Raw genomic sequence first — 5,768 nt, 5'->3', positions numbered from 1 at the left:
ACACACTCTATATCATCTTCCCATACTCCCCGTGTCAGCTTCTCACACTCCCTGCACCAGCTGTTCACACTTCCTTTTCTTTTTTATCCTCTTTATCAGTGTTTTCCAACTTCATCAATAACACAGGCTTAAATCATCAAGGTCAGGCCCCAACTGTAGCTGTGTGTATGATTCCACACAAGGTCAGCCCCCAACTGTAATTGTGTGTATGATTCCACAATTCCCCTTTTTTGTTTTTCTATGACCATTACTTGATGAACCGTACTTTGTGCCATCCATGGGAAGCATGACAATAGGCAGGGGATGATTATTACTATGCATAAAAGGACTACTAGTAATATAACGCCTGCCTTTACTGAAGATTTTAACCAACCTGTAATTCCCCAACTCTTGAACAAGCTGCCCAACCAATCCTGATGAACCTGAAATTCATTCACCCGATTCTTCAATTTCTGTATCATTTCGTGAATTGATTCCGAGTGATGAGACAAGTTTGTACAGCACATTCCTTCTAGAATCTCACAACCATGCCCTTGCATTAGCAATAAAAAATCTATGGCGGCTCTATTTTGCAGTGTAGCGTGTCTGATAGAACTCATATCAGTTAAAAGCATTGATAAAGCAGAAGCTGTAGCGTTAGTTTGTTTCGCAAGTGTCGTGGGTTAGGCCGCTCCAGCAACTGAACCCCACACACAGCTGGTCACTCACCCTCCCCCACCCCCTGGAATGAGGGAGAGAATTAAAGGAGAAACGGGAAACCCGTGGGTTGAGATAAGAACAATTTAATACAGATGATTTAATACACAGTGTAGGTGCTCACCACCCCCTCGTATGCGAAGCCCGTCTCGTCCCGAAGCTGCAATCCCGGACGAACGCGAGGCCCCAAAATAGAGAGGGGCAAAGAGAGAGAGAGAGCACTCCGAGAGTGGGAGTACTGGGAGAGAGAGGGAAAAAAAGGAAATAGAGCAAAAGCGCAGCAAGTACAAAAGAGCAAAAGCAGCGAAAGAGCCAAAGCGCCAAAGCCCTTCTGTCCGGCTGCCCCTCACTGTTATACTGGGCATGGCGCTGCATGGTATGGAATACTGATTGGCCAGGTTGGCCCTCAGTGTTAAGTTCCACCACAAATGACAAGGGGAATCGTGTCCCCCTTGTCCTGGTTATGCTCCCCCCTTATCCCGCCGTGCTTCTGCACTCCAGAACCCTGAAAAGTCCTTGGAGTCTCACGTCCAACCACAAACATCAACTTGCTATCAGCATTCTTCTCAGAGCGAGCCTCTGAGTGAAACCAAAACACGGAGCTCTTCTCACTGCTAAAAAGAAGAGCTAAGTCTGTCCCAGCTAAAACCAAGACATGTGTTCAGCTCTGGAGTCCCCAACATAAGAAAGACATGGAGCTGCTGGAGCATGTCCAGAGGAGGGCCACGAAGATGATCCAAGGGCTGGAACACCTCTGCTATAAAGACAGGCTGAGAGAGTTGGGGCTGTTCAGCATGGAGAAGAGAAGGCTCCGGGGTGATCTTATCGCAGCTTTCCATTACTTAAAGGGGGCCTACAGGAAAGTCCCCTAAAAAGAGGGACTTTTTACAAGGGCGTGTAGTGATAGGACACGGGGCAATGGATTTAAACTGAAAGAGGGCAGATTTCGATTAGATCTAAGGAAGAAATTTTTCACTCTGAGGGTGGTGAGGTACTGGAACAGGTTTCCCAGAGAAGTTGTTGCTGCCCCATCTCTGGAAGAGTTCAAGGCCAGGTTGGATGAGGCTTTGGGCAACCTGGTGTAGTGGAGGGTTTCCCTGCCCATGGCAGGGGGGTTGGAACTGGGTGATCTTTGAGGTCCCTTCCAACCCAAACCATTCTATGATTCTATGATTCGATGATTCTATGATTCGATGATTCGATGATTCGATGATTCGATGATTCGATGATTCGATGATTCTATGATTCTCAAAGTTAATGTGCCAACCACGTGTCTTCTGCTGGCCTATCAGAGACACTGGTAGATGTGAGCCTAAAAACACATATCCCAGCCACGGTACAAGGGGTGACCTATCAGCTACTGCAGCAAGAAGTGATCTCACAGGCCTTTTCCCAGCCATATCCCTGCTGCTGGCCTTTCAACTCCAGAGACAGCAGTGACCTCACAGCCACCTTCCCAGCCTTGTGTTGTATGTTGGCCCATTAGATCCTGAGGCACCACTGACCTCACCACAGCATTCCCACCCATTTCTCCCTGTGGCCTATGACCTGATCAGATGCAGATAATCTCACTTTCCTCTTCCAACGCCATGCAACTGTTCTGGGACCTCACAATCTCCCTCTTGCCCTCAAGGGCCAAACAGCTGACTTCAGGATTATGAAAAGGTTGAAGGTGAGAGGATTAGAGCGTGAGAAAGAAGAGCTTCAGAGGTTCAGTGTTCAGGTTAGGGTTTAGGGAGTAGAGCTCACTTTTCATTGTTAGCAATTAGGAAGAGATTTCTAAGGCAGGTTTGTTGTTTGCTGAGAGTGTCTGGTTAGTGTGTGGGTATGGGCTGGGTTTGTGGATTTGAGTTTTGTTTAGGGCTGGGGTGAAGGACAATATTTTATGCTAAGTGTATGTGCAGGAGATTAGGGTGATCAGTAGGGATAAGGGGTGCTGTGTTTGGACTTGGTTTAGAGGTATATTTTGAGATGAGGGATTTGAGTAGTAGAATGCTTTCAGTGCGAGAGGTAGCATTTAGGGGTAGGGTTAGGACTTTAGGTTAATGGTTATTTAAATAATGTAAAGCTTTAGTTGTTCACTGGTGTTTTCTCTCTAGTGCATGTTCCTGGGCATGTTCTTGAGAACGTCAGATCTAAGCCCTCAGGCACTGCCTTGAGTAGATCCCCTTTCACGATGGAACTGCTCTTAGGGAGGCCAGCTCTGTCACAGCAGTGCCCATTGCCTGCCCCTGCCTGCGGTCACAGGGCTGCCACCCCGCAGGACTGTGACCAAGCTGCCAGAGAGCTCAGGGCTGACACCAAACCCCAGGGCTCAGAGAGAGAGTGTGGGAGGGAAAAGAGAACAGCTCTGGAAGAACAAGTGCTCGCTGGTAGTTCTGCTATGCCAGGACTCACTTCCATTCCACCTCTGCACGCAGGAGCTGTCCCTGCAGCTCTGAAAAGGTCTTGGACGAAGGAGGTAAAAAAAGTCACTGTGATGCCCGTTATTTTGTATAAACACACAGAGCGCACAGCTCCTCATTTACACAGTCACTCAGTCAGGAAAGAAAAGCAGAGAGTGAATGAGAAAGGGGATGACAACATCGCTACAAGTAAAAAGCCACTACTAACAACAAAAAATACAGCCAACATACTGGGCCTGTAAAAAGTTATAACTGCTGTGCAGAAGCAGATGGGCAGTTTATTGCTTGCAAATAATACCCAGTCGTCAGTTTCCTCAGGGCATCCTTGAGCTCCTGGTTCCTCATGCTGTAGATGAGGGGGTTCATGGCTGGAGGCACCACCGAGTACAGAACTGACACCACCAGATCAAGCAATGGGGAGGACTTGGAGGGGGGCTTCGAATAGACAAAAATGGCAGTGCTGACAAAAAGGGAAACCACGGCCAGGTGAGGGAGGCACGTGGAAAAGGCTTTGAGCCTTCCCTGCTCAGAGGGGATCCTCAGCACAGCCCTGAAGATCTGCACATACGACACCACAATGAACACAAAACAACCAAATGTTAAACAGACACTAACCACAAGAAGCCCAGCTTCCCTGAGGTAGGACTGTGAGCAGGAGAGCTTGAGGATCTGGGGGATTTCACAGAAGAACTGGTCCAGGGCATTGCCATGGCAGAGGGGAAGTGAAAATGTATTGGCCGTGTGCAGCACAGCAGTGAGAAACCCAGTGGCCCAGGCAGCTGCTGCCATGTGGACACAAGCTCTGCTGCCCAGGAGGGTCCCGTGGTGCAGGGGTTTGCAGATGGCAACGTAGCGGTCGTAGGACATGATAGTGAGAAGGTAAAACTCTGCTGACATCAAGAAGAGGAAAAAAAATAGCTGTGCAGCACATCCTGAGTAGGAAATGTCTCTGGTGTCCCAGAGGGAATTGGCCATGGCTTTGGGGAGAGTGTTGGAGATGCAGCCCAAATCAAGGAGGGAGAGGTTGAGGAGGAAGAAGTACATGGGGGTGTGGAGGTGGTGGGCACAGGCTATGGTGGTGATGATGAGGCCGTTTCCCAGGAGGGCAGCCAGGTAGATGGCCAGGAAGAGCCAGAAGGTCAAGAGCTGCAGCTCCCGTGTGTCTGCGAATGCCAGGAGCAGGAACTGGGTAACAGAGCTGACATTGAACATTTCCTTCCTCTGGGCATTGGGACCTGTTCAAGGAAGAAAAGACAGTCACAAGTTAGGGGAGACTTCTATAAGCAAAATCAGAGCCATTTCTAATACACCCTCCCCCTGCTCCATACCCCACCTTTTCCTGTTCCAGGAGACCTTTCTACAGCTCCGCCAATGGAGCTCCTGTTGGTGCTGGATGAATGTGCCATGAGGAGCAAGGTCTCTGTTCACTGGCTGCCGAGGAGTCAGTCCTGCTCTGCAGCAGTGGGTTCATGGGAATGGTGGGCGCAGGGCACAGTCCTGGTGTTTGACTTTGTCAGATGAAACCTCTCTTAATGCAGAAGTGCCTGTCAGCATCTGCACACCCAGTGCTGAGGAACCAGGATGGCAGAAGGTGGTTTGAGAGCTTTGGGGTTTTTGACAGCTCCCCCATCTGCCCTGGGGAGTGTTTTTGGATGTCAGAAACCCTCAGCATTGCTGCTGCTCTCAGTAGAAGAGAGTGAGTCCTGCAAGGCAAGAGGCTTGGCTGTGGCTCAGTACAGAGGGAGGGGAGCTGGTCTGTCCCTCTGTCTTGTTCCCAGCTGCCCTGGGCTTGCACCTTAGGTGGAGAGTGATCAAACACCCAATTGACCCTGAAATCGAAATCAACCAGACACTGCTGAGAGCAGAGTGATCCAGTGGAAACCACTAAATACCTCACTCCTTCTCAAAGTCTCAGCACCCCATATCCAGCCAAAGACACTCATGTCTCATTTCACACCCCCAACAGCATTTCCTCATTCGTAGAGTCTTTGCCTTCTCCATGAGACTTTCAGAAAAAAAAAAACAGAGGTTCTATGAGAAAGATTTGCACCTTTGAGGGTAGCTCAAAGCTTGAAAGAACACTTGAAATAGATAGCCAAGTACTTTAAAGATGGTGTATCAGTAAGAGTCAGCTCATACTGTGGCTGGACAGACTGCATTGACCAGATTTGCACAGGTGAGAAGAAAGCTGGGACTCTCATTCCCATGGACACACCGGCATGAAAGGACCCACAAGATCAGAGTGTGACTCTGCAGATGAAACTCCACCTCCCCAGAGAGCCTGAGAGCAAGAACGAAATAGCAATGACATGAACACAGACAAGTGGAGAAACAGGGAAAACAGCAGTGAGGGGGTGGCTGAGAGAGGCCAGGGCAGAGGCAGCCGGGCACTGGGCACAGCGTTACCCTGACCCAGCTGGTCAGGCCACCTCCCAGACACCACCATGGCCGGGCAGCTGCTCTCAGCCCCTGTGCTCTGCAGAGGGACCTGGGCACGTGGCTGGAGAGCTGCAGCACAGCTCTGCTGGAGCTCTGGCTGCTGGGGAGGTGCTTCAAGCCTTGGACCCCACCGCCCTGAGGGCAGAGGCTTTGCTGGGTGGGAGAGGAGGCGAGGGGGCTTGCTCAGAAGAAGGGGTCTGCATTGGAGGGGATCCTGCAGAGTTTTCT

At 50.0% G+C, this 5,768-nt stretch overlaps 1 pseudogene; it reads right to left on the bottom strand.

The window, feature by feature from the left end:
• Positions 1 to 2,248: 2,248 nt before the first annotated feature.
• On the bottom strand, positions 2,249 to 4,313 carry LOC147527445 (olfactory receptor 14A16-like; annotated as a pseudogene).
• Between the last annotated feature and the right edge of the window lie 1,455 nt (positions 4,314 to 5,768).

Source organism: Tauraco erythrolophus, chromosome 18, assembly GCF_009769465.1.
Source record: "Tauraco erythrolophus isolate bTauEry1 chromosome 18, bTauEry1.pri, whole genome shotgun sequence".
Lineage (NCBI taxonomy): Eukaryota > Metazoa > Chordata > Aves > Musophagiformes > Musophagidae > Tauraco > Tauraco erythrolophus.
The sequence above is the reverse complement of the archived record's forward strand: the minus strand, read 5'-3'. Positions and strand labels throughout refer to the sequence as shown.